Source organism: Neoarius graeffei, chromosome 15 (genome assembly GCF_027579695.1).
Source record: "Neoarius graeffei isolate fNeoGra1 chromosome 15, fNeoGra1.pri, whole genome shotgun sequence".
Lineage (NCBI taxonomy): Eukaryota > Metazoa > Chordata > Actinopteri > Siluriformes > Ariidae > Neoarius > Neoarius graeffei.
In genome coordinates, this window is record NC_083583.1 from 25,152,896 (window position 1) to 25,165,789 (window position 12,894).

A 12,894-nucleotide genomic window follows, 5' to 3' on the forward strand; every position below is an offset into this window, starting at 1 on the left:
TTCCAGTTTAGTTCTGGGTATTGTGGAAGACTAGTGATTTTGTTGTTGAAAATATAACAATGGCGACAACAAGTCATAGTCTACCTCAGTGACCGGGACACATTCGCTATGATAATCATTACTAGTGTAAAATCTCATTCTCAAGACCTGATATAAGTGGAAAATTTTAAAATGTTCTTTTTAGCATGCTGTAAAGAGACAAAGAAATGCTTGACTTTTTTTCCCTGTCATTATAGGTAATTATTCTTTCCTCTTTTCTTTTCATGGCCAACTTCTTTTATGTACAAGCTGAAGTTTTTTTTTTAACCTGACCTGTCAAATAAAGACAATTCACTGAGGTTTCTGTCTCATTCCTGACCAAACAAATAAGGAGTGATTATAAATCAAAATAATTTCACAGACAGTAGAATGGATCCTTTTATTTCCTTTGTCAGCCTCTATCACAATTCAAGCACAAAGTCTTCTAGACATAAAAAAAAAAATGTCTGTCTCATGGCTGTAACAATGCCTGATAGGATGTCTGCATATATCACTCAGCATCCATCAGCCTTAAGATTGGCCATTAAATAGCGATGTAGTTTTATAAACACAGTTCTTTTTATACCAATGAAGCATTTATCATGAGAAAAGATGAGAGAGATTATAATACATATTCAAATAATGTGTAGTCATGACTACCACGCTGATTGGTGTGGGGTACAAAGAGAGTCGAGTGCGTCCTTGGGAATTCTTGAGAATCCTTTACTTTTCACACTTGATGTCAGTAGATTACAGTTTAAATAATTTTAACTGTGATGGATTTCAAAAGGCAAAATCTGAGAAACCAGGATGCTAAGCTGTTCAAGTTAAAAAGAGAAAAAAAACAGCAAAATTTCAGAATTACACCAGGTTACATCAAATTCATAGAGCAAATTATTGAGAAATAAGAAACTTGATTATTTGGTGTCTCATTTAATGCATTTACATTCCCTCCAATTCTTCATTTAGTTTTTAAACATGATGGTGAGAATTAAAAGACTAGTACTGTAATAAGAGAAGCGTGTGCTCAGTTTGAGGCCTTGGTTTATACAAATACTCCTGTCTGAGGATCCTCCTCTTCTTCTTCTTCTTCTTTTGGCTGCCCCCATATGTTCAGGGCCACTACAGCAGATCTGTTCCACATACTTGCTTTGGCATAGGCAAGTGTCTGAGGATAGCATATTACAATGGGACATTCTTCCTTTGCCAAATAATCGATTTTTTAAATTAACATTTGCATTATTTTAAGTGAGTTGGGAAAACATTTTCAGGAGCAAATAGGAGTTGTTGGTTTTTTTTTTTTTTCCCAGGGGTGGGGATACGTTGATAATTTTTCACCATTTATATCAGTTGATTTCACATTTTGATACCTTCAGTCACATCACCCTTGTCTGTTCAGTAAGTTTAAAATTTTCAGTTGACATTTTTCTCATCCCTCTACTGCACATATTATACTGACATGAAAAAAAAGCCATATTGCATTTTATTCACTTGACACTTTCACAATGTTAATATTATTCCTTTTTATTTTTTACTTTAGGATGTATTTTGGGGTCACATGGCAACACAGTATAACAACGGAACTAGACCTATACATGCATTTAACTCTGATTATCTAGCAACCAGGGTGTTGCACATTTCCTCAATTTAATTTCCACATTCAAACTCTCTGTCCACAATCTCTACCTGTCACAAAAAAAAGACAGTCACATTTTATTTGGAGGTAGGAATTTACACTTAACCTGGGCATTCTTTAAAGCACATAGTTCTTTCTTTTGCCTGTGTGTCTGCTGAAATTCAATGGTTTTCACTTCTTGCATTATTGGTCCACTTCTCACTAAGTTGTGATCTAATTTTTCTGTAGGAATAGCCAATGCCAGGCTCTTTATGCCCAGCACATAGCCCATTTCTCTGTCCATGTTCTGAACAAAAAAGTATTGACTATTATTATTGTAAAAGATGCTTAAAATGAACATGGAATAATACATACAATAAATGAGAAATAATACATTTCTTCTTTACAAAGATTATAAAAGCAATCAGAATCATATAACCTTCATGCTCATGGAATAGGGTTTTTTTTTGGTTGTTGTTGTTGTTTTTTTTGCTAAACCAATAGCAATATCAAGATACAGTTCAATAACAGTTTAAACAATGCCACAAAGTTTTTAATGGCAACATACAGTGGTGCTTGAAAGTTTGTGAACCCTTTAGAATTTTCTACATTTCTGCATAAATATGACCTAAAACATCATCAGATTTTCACACAAGACCTAAAAGTAGATAAAGAGAACCCAGTTAAGCAAATGAGACAAAAATATTATACTTGGTCATTTATTTATTGAGGGAAATGATCCAATATTACATATCTGTGAGTGGCAAAAGTATATGAACCTCTAGGATTAGCAGTTAATTTGAAGGTGAAATTAGAGTCAGGTGTTTTAAAATCAATGGAATGAAACTCAGGTGTGAGTGGGCACCCTGTTTTATTTAAAGAGCAGGGATCTATCAAAGTCTGATCTTCACAACACGTGTTTGTGGAAGTGTATCATGGCACGAACAAAGGAGATTTCTGAGGAACTCAGAAAAAGCATTGTTGATGCTCATCAGGCTGGAAAAGGTTACAAAACCATCTCTAAAGAGCTTGGACTCCACCAATCCACAGTCAGACAGATTGTGTACAAATGGAGGAAATTCAAGATCATTGTTACCCTCCCCAGGAGTGGTCGACCAACAAAGATCACTCCAAGAGCAAGGTGTGTAATAGTTGGCAAGGTCACAAAGGACCCCAGAGTAACTTCTAAGCAACTGAAGGCCTCTCTCACATTGGCTAATGTTAATGTTCATGAGTCCACCATCAGGAGAACACTGAACAACAATGGTGTGCATGGCAGGGTTGCAAGGAGAAAGCCACTACTCTCCAAAAAGAACATTGCTGCTCATCTGCAGTTTACTAAAGATCACATGGACAAGCCAGAAGGCTATTAGAAAAATATTTTGTGGTTGGATGAAACCAAAATAGAACTTTTTGGTTGAAATGAGACGCGTTATGTTTGGATAAAGGAAAACACTGCATTCCAGCATAAGAACCTTATCCCATCTGTGAAATATAGTGGTGGTAGTATCATGGTTTGGGCCTGTTTTGCTGCATCTGGGCCAGGACGGCTTGCCATCATTGATGGAACAATGAATTCTGAATTATACCAGTGAATTCTAAAGGAAAATGTCAGGACATCTGTCCATGAACTAAATCTCAAGAGAAGGTGGGTCATGCAGCAAGACAACGACCCTCAGCACACAAGTTGTTCTACCAAAGAATGGTTAAAGAAGAATAAAGTTAATGTTTTGGAATGGCCAAGTCAAAGTCCTGACCTTAATCCAATCGAAATGTTGTGGAAGGACCTGAAGTGAGCAGTTCATGTGAGGAAACCCACCAACATCCCAGAGTTGAAGCTGTTCTGTACAGAGGAATGGGCTAAAATTCCTCCAAGCCAGTGTGCAGGACTGATCAACAGTTACCAGAAATGTTTAGTTGCAGTTATTGCTGCACAAGGGGGTCACACCAGATACTGAAAGCAAAGGTTCATATACTTTTGCCACTCACAGATATGTAATATTGGATCATTTTCCTCAATAAATAAATGACCAAGTATAATATTTTTGTCTCATTTGTTTAACTGGGTTCTCTTTATCTACTTTTAGGACTTGTGTGAAAATCTGATGATGTTTTAGGTCATAATTATGCAGAAATATAGAAAATTCTAAAAGGTTCACAAACTTTCAAGCACCACTGTACATAGTGAGTATTTTTGTGTGTGGCAAAAATATACAAATTACTCATGAATAACAGAAATTTGCAGTTTTTATGAAGGTGACTCAAAAGCTGTTTGTCATGGAAAAGAGGAGGACTATAGAAGGTTTTTAAATAATTATTTTGTGTTACTTTATATAATCCAAGACATTGGGGTGCAGATGACATATAATTTGGTATTTGCTATAAACACAATTGGCATACAGTCATCCTGCCCTTTCTTCTTCTGACTTTGTACACATCAGAACACCATATGGATCTATTTGCTTAGCAGCTGGTGACTATGGTTCAAGCTACAGGTATCCTGACCACCAAAGCAGGTGATAAAGTCCTAAGATTCCCTATCTTGCCTTCTGCTGCAGTGAGTGTATTGTTCTTACATTTCTGGAGAGTGCTAAATAGTCAGGACTTAATGTATCGAAGTACAATTGGGTGGCCAGATTTCAAGTTTTCAGTATTCCTTGTTTGTCCTTTCCAGGATAAAAGTGATATCAAAATATCTTGTAAATATTTTATGACAGAAATACAAGATACACTATTGCTTTTAAGCCAGCATAATGAACACTACATTCTTGGTACTTTTAATTTTTTTTTTTTTTACCTCCACCAACTTTGTTGAAGGAGGTTATGTTTTCACCTCCATTTGTTTGTTTGTTTGTCTGTTTCCAACATAACACAAAAAATAGTGAATGGATTTTGATGACATTTTGAGGAAAGGTGTGCCATAAGCCAAGGAACAATTTATTAGATTTTGATACAAATCCGGATATGTATGTGGATCCAGGATCCCGATATGTACATGGATCCCTGATTTATTTATTTTTTTCACTGTTCCCAGTGTAACTCAAAAAGTAGTGAACGGAATTTGATGAAATTTGGTGTACAGCTTCAGTCTTATCCTAGGTTCAAGTGATTTGATTTTGATGACAATAATGTGTGGCTTGGCAAAGGTATGCACTCTACTGTGTGCCTTTCAAATTTAAATAGTGTGGTTACTTTGGTCATCCATGTCTCACTTGGCTTTTGTTGAAATCTTGCTGATTAACAAGTTCAATCCAAACTGTTATCTAGATCAGAAGTTCTCAACCTTTTCTGCTTTGAGGCCCACCCCCATACTTGTAACGAGTTGGGGCCCATTAAAAAAGATCCCTAATTATTTTGGCTCATCTATTCTATTAGAATCAATAATTTATTGTAAAGTGTATTAATGGGATGCAACATCACTTCCTGTTACAGATGGGAGCCCAGGAATTAAATAAATGCAATAAAAACAAACTGTTTTTAATTGTAGGTATCCATCCATCCATCCATCCATTATCTGTAGCCGCTTATCCTGTTCTACAGGGCCGCAGGCATGCTGGAGCTTATCCCAGCTGACTATGGGCAAGAGGCGGGGTACACCCTGGACAAGTTGCCAGGTCATCGCAGGGCTGACATATAGACAAACAACCATTCACACCTACGGTCAATTTAGAACCACCAATTAGCCTAACCTGCATGTCTTTGGACTGTGGGGGAAACCGGAGCACCCAGAGGAAACCCACGCAGACACGGGGAGAACATGCAAACTCCACACAGAAAGGCCCTCGCCGGCCACTGGGCTTGAACCCAGGACCTTCTTGCTGTGAGGCGACAGTGCTAACCACTACTAGTCTGGCTAACGCAACTTCAAAGCTCTGCGAGCATTGGTCTGGCATAGATATTAAGCCCAACCATTTCCCAAAGCGCGTGGTTGACCTGCCTCCCTGAAATGCTTCAGTTTGCTACTGCTCAAAGCCAGAAAAGGCTGTGACGAAGCTTAAACCAATCACATCACTCTTTCCTCTGACGTATGTGACGCGACGATAGGATTCTCGCTGAGCCCCATTGATTTGGCTACCAGCGGGGCTAACTGGTAGATTAAACTCTTACCGAAGCCGGTCGGGAGCAAGGCAAAAACGTCCTTCCTTTCAATAAATACCTCCAGGGCTGCTCTTTGCTCCGTTTTCAATGAGAACTTCCCGTTGAATGCTTTCAATACAGCATCTACCACTGTGTCAAAGGCTTGCCGCTGCTCCATGTTCATAATGTTTCTAGTGAATGAAGCGCTTCCAGCATAGATTCTGTAAACAATCTATGGCTTCCGGTCGCAGTTCTACTACGTCACTGCCTTGAACACGCCTCTACCCAGGGCCGTTGGAGATGCTCAAAGTTGATTGGCTCCCGATTTTTCGGGAGCTTGGAAGAGCTGGAGATAGCTTGCCTTGCCAGACTAAGTTCGCAACAGCCCCCCGTGTTGCGTCACACTTAGGATGGGCAGGCACAGGCTAAACCACTACACCACCATGCCGCCTAATTGTAGGTATTGTATTTAAAATTCTATGGATGTGCCAGAAACCAACATAAAACCATGCATGCAGGACATTCTCACTCAAAAGGGTTTAATGATCCAAAAGTGGAGTCTGGCCAGTTAACACAAGAACTTACTGCCATGTTTGTGTCCAGCAAACAAGCAAGTTATTAAAACCAAGAAGTTCACTCAAAAGAAGTGGATATAGAACCCACTCAATAGGATAGATCCTTACACATTAACAAAGAAAAAATTTTCCTATGAAAGAAAAATTTATTAGCTAAATTTGACATGAGTAGAATTAATTTTGATCCTATTGTAGCCGGAACTAAATACAAAGACAATAGTTATGCATACTATTAATTAACTTAATGTGAAGCTAATTAACAAATAATCAACAGATTTTAAGGTTTTTTTAAGATTGTGTTTATTTTTAGTATTTAGTATTCATAATTATTTGTATCTGTACATGCGCAACTCCACCTGCTCTGCTGATCAACTTATCATGTTTAAATATAGTTATTCATTCATTCATTCATTATACGTTGTAAAATTATCCATCCATTGAGTTCCCTGACATCTCAAACTACCTGGTGCTGCAGACATCATTCTACACGGACAAACAGATGAAAACCTGGAAGAGCATGGAGGAGTGCAACTTTTTATATGAGGCTGGGTTAAAGATCTGGGGATCAGGACACTACAAGATAAATCCTGTATCGTTTTTGCCCGGGTAAGGAGGAATTTCTGGGCTTTGTACGTGTCTTTGAGATGGTTGCGAGGATGCTAGAAGTTTTAGTATTGGGTATAAACAAACCACAGCTTATTGATTCTCAATCCTCCCTGCTCTTCTCTTCCTGCAGGCATCACAGATCCATATAATTTACCCACAAATGTATTTATTTATTCTATCCACTGCGTGTGCATGCTCTGTCTATGTGTGTGTGTGCGCGCACATGGGGGTTAAATGCAAAGGAGGAACGTGACAATAAAGACTTGTTCTTCTTAATTTACCCACAAATGTATTTATTCCACTTAAAAGGTGTACGTCAAACCAGCTACTGGATTTGGGACACTACGACATCTTGAACTATTTAGTATTTGGCTTCAAACTTGAAAAAAAAATCGAGGCCCACTAGATGGCGCTTCACGGCCCAGTGGTTGAGAAACACTGATCTAGTCTAGCTAGGATGCAGATGTTCATTAAGCAACAGCCTGGTGGCAAAACGGTGGCAAATCTATAACTTTGTTAATTCTAGACAAAGAAATACTAACCAGCTCAGTACATCCTAAAGAAAGTTTTGCTCTCTCAGTTATTTTTGTTGCACCTGCGCATGTTATTTCTTGTAATTAACTTAGTTGGTTCTGTTGACCAAACTATACATAAATTAATAATTAAAATACTTAAAACAACCCTGTTTTTATTTAAGCTGACACAGTTTTAGTAGCTGGCTTTGGATGAAAGGATGATGTACAGAATGTTATTGATTAATTAATTAGGAATTATAAATGATAATTAGCATGATTAAAATGTAAATTCAAATTTTAAATTATTTGTTGCATTGTGAAATTAACAACTCTTAGATTGGGAATCCCTGTTTTAACCAAAACTGTAAGCTTATAACTGGAATCATAAGTGTTTAACTGAAACTGTAAGGTTACAACTGAAGCTGTAAGGCAAAAACAGGAACTGTAAGTTTACAGCTGTAACCATAAGGTTATACCTGTACCTGTAAGATTATAACCAAAACTGCAAGTATATAACTGTAACTGCAAGGTTCTAATCGAAACTGTAAGGTTACAACTGAAGCTGTAAGGATATAACAGTAACTGTAACTTTACATTTGTAACCATAGTTATATCTGTATCTGTAAGGTTATAACCAAAATTGCAAGGATATGACTGTCACTGTAAGGTTATAATTGTAAGGCTATAACTGTAAGATTAAAACTGTAAAGTTATAACCAAAACTGCAAGAATATAATGGTAACTGTATGGTTATAACTGAGATTGTAAGGATATAAAAGTAACTGTAAGTTTACAACTGTAACTATCAGGTTATATCTGTACCTGTAATGTGATAACCAAAATTACAAGTGTATAACTGAAACTGTAAGGTTACAACTGAAGGTGTAAGGATAGAACAGTAACTGTAAGTTTACAACTGTAACCATGAAGTTATATCTGTACCTGTAAGGTTATAACCAAAACTGCAAGTATATGACTGTAACTGGACAGTTATAACTGTAAGTTTATAACCATAAAGTTATAGCCAAAACTGCAAGGATGTAACTAACACTGCAAGTACTGGATATAACCGTAACTGTAAGTTTATAACTGAAGCTGTAAGAATATAACAGTAACTGTAAATTTGCAACTGTAGCGATACATTTATATCTGTATCTGCAAGGTTATAATCAAAACTGCAAGGATATAACTGTAACTGTAAGTCTATAAGTGAAGCTGTAAAGTAAAGTAAAATTTATTTACAATCCCAATTCCAAAAAAGTTGGGATGCTATGTAAACTGTAAATAAAAACAGAATGCAATAATTTCCAAATCATGGAAACCTTATATTTCATTGAAAATAGTACAAAGACAACATATCAAATGTTGAAACTGAGAAATTTTGTTGTTTTTTGAAAAATATATGCTCATTTTGAATTTGATGTCAGCAACACATTTCAAAAAAGTTGGGACAGGGGCATGTTTACCACTGTGTTGCATCACCTCTACTTTTAACAACACTGTAAATGTTTGGGAACTGAGGAGACCAATCACTGTAGTTTTGAAAGGGAAATGTTGTCCCATTCTTGCCTGATATACAATTTCAGTTGCTCAACAGTTTGAGTTCTCCTTTGTCGTATTTTGTGCTTCATAATGTGCCAACTACAGTATTTTAAATGGGAGACAGGTCTGGACTGCAGGCAGGCCAGTTTAGCACCTGGACTCTTTGACTACAGAGCCATGCAGTTTTAATATGTGCAGAAAGCAGTTTGGCATTGTCTTGCTGAAAGAAGGAAGGCCTTCCCTAAAAAAGATTTTGTCTGGATGGCAGCATATTGCTCTGAAACATGTATATATCATTCAGCATTAATGAGGCCTTCTCAGATGTACAAGCTACCCATGTCATGTGCACTAATGCACCCTCATACCATCGCAGATGATGGCTTTTGAACTGTGCACTGATAACAAACCAGATGGCCCCTCGACTCTAGCCTGGAGGATGTGGTGTCCATGATTTCTAAAAAGAATTTCTACTTTTGATTCGTCAGACCTCGGGACAATTTTCCACTTCGCCTCAGTCCATCATAAAAGAGCTCGGGCCCAGAGAAGGTGGCGGTGTTTCTGGATATTGTTTATATCCAGTTTTAACTTGCATTTGTGGATGCAGTAATGAACTGTTTTCACAGACGATGGTTTTCTGAAGTGTTCCTGAGCCCATATAGTGATTTCCAGTACAGACACGTGTCTGAAGATCACAGGTATCCAATGTCAGTTTTCAGCCTTGTCTCTTACATACAGAGATTTCTCCAGATTCTCTGAATCTTTTCATGATATTATGCACCACAGATGATGCGATTCCCAAATTCTTTGCAATTTTACATTGAGTAATGTTATTCTTAAATTGTTCCACTGTTTGCCCATGCAGTCTTTCACAGAGCGGTGAACCCCTCCCCATCTTTACTTCTGAGAGACTCTGCCTCTCTGGGATGCTCTTTTTATACACAATCATGTTACTGACCTGTTGCCAATTAACCAAATTTTTATTTTATTTTATTTTTTTTTGGTGAGCATAACACAAATTTTTCAGTCTTTTGTTGCCCCTGTCCCAACTTTTCTGAAATGTGTTGCTGACATCAAATTCAAAATGAGCATATATTTTTCAGAAAACAATAAAATTTCTCAGTTTCAACATTTGATATGTTGTCTTTGTTCTATTTTCAGTGAAATATAGGGTTTCCATGATTTGCAAATCTTCACATTCTGTTTTTATTTCTGTTTTACACAGTGTCCCAACCTTTTTGGAATTGGGGTTGTATATAGCGCTTTTCCCAGACAAAACAGTCACAAGGTGCTTCACAATAACAGAATAATTAAAAGGCTAAAACACAGTAACATAATAACACAATGAGACATAGTCACAGATAATGTAGCAATAGGTATACAATGTTAACCAAAAGCTAGTTTAAAGAAATGTGTCTTTAGCTGCCTTTTAAAACAGTCTACAGAGACAGCAAACCTGAGATGAATAGGTAGGGCATTCCACAATTTAGGGGTAACTGTCTCAAACGCACGGTCACCACGGGTTTTTAGACGAGTACGTGGGACAGACAGAAGGTTTTGATTGTCAGACCTGAGAGAACGTGCTAGTATGTGAGGGTGAATTAAATCTGCTAAATAGGCAGGGGCCTGGCCATGTAGTGTTCTATAGGTGATAGTGAGAATTTTAAACTGAATCCTGTACTGTACAGGAAGCCAGTGAAGGGAGCTGAGAATTGGAGTAATGTGGGAATATCTGTCTGATTTAGTAAGTAGCCTAGCAGCAGCATTTTGAATGGACTGTAAGCGAGAAAGGACAGATTTGTTAAGGGAAGAGAAACGAACGTTACAATAATCAATGCGGGAAGAGATGAAAGCATGAAGAAGCATCTCTAATTCTGTGTAAGACACCATAGATCTCAGTTTACTAATTTTACGCAGATGAAAAAAACATGATTTGTTTAACTGTTTGATATCTGTTTCGAAAGACAAGGACTTGTCAAAAGTCACCCCTAGGTTTCTCAGACTGGACTGAACAAAAGGTGAATAAGGCCCAATATTCTGTATAATCTCAGGTGCAACATTATCAGGAGCAAATATTAACACCTCTGTTTTACCAGTGTTCAGCTGCAAAAAAATTCCTGCCATCCACTTCTTGATGGCATCTAGGCAGCCTAGGAGCCTAGAGAACCTTGACGCCTCCTTGGGTTTAAAATTAAAATGAAGTTGTAAATTGTCTGCGTACATATGATAAGTGATATTAAAACTATTTATAATATGACCCAGCGGTAACATGTACAGTGTAAAAAGGAGTGGGCCCAGAACTGACCCCTGCGGGACACCACAAGAGAGAGGAGAGGAAGAGGAGAGAAAGCTGTGAGGCTATAACAGTAACTGTAAGTCTATAAGTGAAGCTGTGAGGCTATAACAGTAACTGTAAGTCTATAAGTGAAGCTGTGAGGCTATAACAGTAACTGTAAGTCTATAAGTGAAGCTGTGAGGCTATAACAGTAATTGTAAGTCTGTAAGTGAAGCTGTGAGGCTATAACAGTAACTGTAAGTCTATAAGTGAAGCTGTGAGGCTATAAGTGAAGCTGTGAGGCTATAACAGTAACTGTAAGTCTATCAGTGAAGCTGTGAGGCTAACTGTAAGTCTATAAGTGAAGCTGTGAGGCTATAACAGTAACTGTAAGTCTGTAAGTGAAGCTGTGAGGCTATAACAGTAACTGTAAGTCTGTAAGTGAAGCTGTGAGGCTATAACAGTAACTGTAAGTCTGTAAGTGAAGTTGTGAGGCTATAACTTAAACTGTAAAGTTATGTCACACTGTAAACTGTAAGTTTACAACTGTAGCTTAAGGTCATGATTGTAACTGTAAAGTTTTAACTGCAGCCAACAAACATTTGTAGATGTAGTGAATTGCAAATCAAAATTCACTCAGGTTAAAGGGATTCATTTTATTTTCAATAAATAATTTTCTAAAATAAAAAAAAATGAATTAATAATGCAACTGCATGTGTTTTGAGCAGGACATGTAACCCCAAACCACTTCAAAAGTAGCATTTATGTGTCTGAAACATTTCTGATTCTGATTCAATGAAATATCTCGAAGGTTGTTTTAGTTTAATTTGATCCCAAATATTTACATTTATTTACAGTAAAGTTTACTGAGTAAACCGCTGTTCACGTTAGAAAAAACCGTCACAAACCATAATTCTATTAGCCACAAGTGAAATAATTCGGTTGATGAAAATTAAAATGTTTAATGGAAACCATAAGTAATTCTGTGTAGCAGAAATGTTTGATGCACAGATTTCGGAAAGTCACAAAGAACCCAGATTTACAAACTCCTCCTCTCCTGCTGGATGTATAACATTTCCCCCACTCCATTAAATCCCGTGTCATGAGCTAGGATTGGCTAATAATCCTAATTCATAAGCAGTTCACCAATAGTAGACAGGAACTCTGGATACAAGCCAATCATAGCAGAGGAGGCGGGATTTTTGGAATACGGGTGGGGAGAAAACGCGTTAGGGCTTTTTGGAGAAAAACATGGAGTCGGAAGCAACAGTAAGTTTGTTAAATTATTACAGACTTTCACAAACCACAGTTTGCCAAAAATTTCGTTTTAGTAGGTAAACGATAAATTCGACCATTAACAGACTGTCAGAATGCTGTTCATATAAAAAAATGAATGGTTAAAATGTTAAACGATAAAAATAAAATGCATTTAACTTTTTTTGGTTCTTTTTCGAGCTAACGCTTGTAGCATCCGAGCTAACAAAGTTATACGCTGCATTGTACATCTGTAAAACTTGTGAAAATCGCAAATTTATACTTTTATCAGTACGTTTCTTGTGACTCATTGGTGATTAAAAAAATACTCCCTCGTGTCTGTGTTATCATAGTGTATCTTCCACATGTAATGTAAGTTTTTCAAAAAGTAAAACAGTAAATAAGAATAAATTTAGCAGA

General features: G+C 37.1%; 1 protein-coding gene across 2 annotated transcripts in view; it reads left to right on the forward strand.

Moving 5' to 3' along the window:
- kif7 (kinesin family member 7) overlaps window positions 1-12,894 on the forward strand; it is a 208,171-nt gene that overhangs the window by 151,279 nt on the left and 43,998 nt on the right. The window contains exon 1 of one of the 2 annotated variants that reach the window (XM_060941067.1): window positions 12,431-12,489. The exons of the other annotated variant lie outside the window; for it this stretch is intronic. The gene's annotated coding sequence lies outside the window, so the exon portion shown is untranslated. Of the gene's footprint in view, window positions 1-12,430; window positions 12,490-12,894 lie in introns of those variants that run through there. 2 annotated transcript variants of the gene reach the window in all.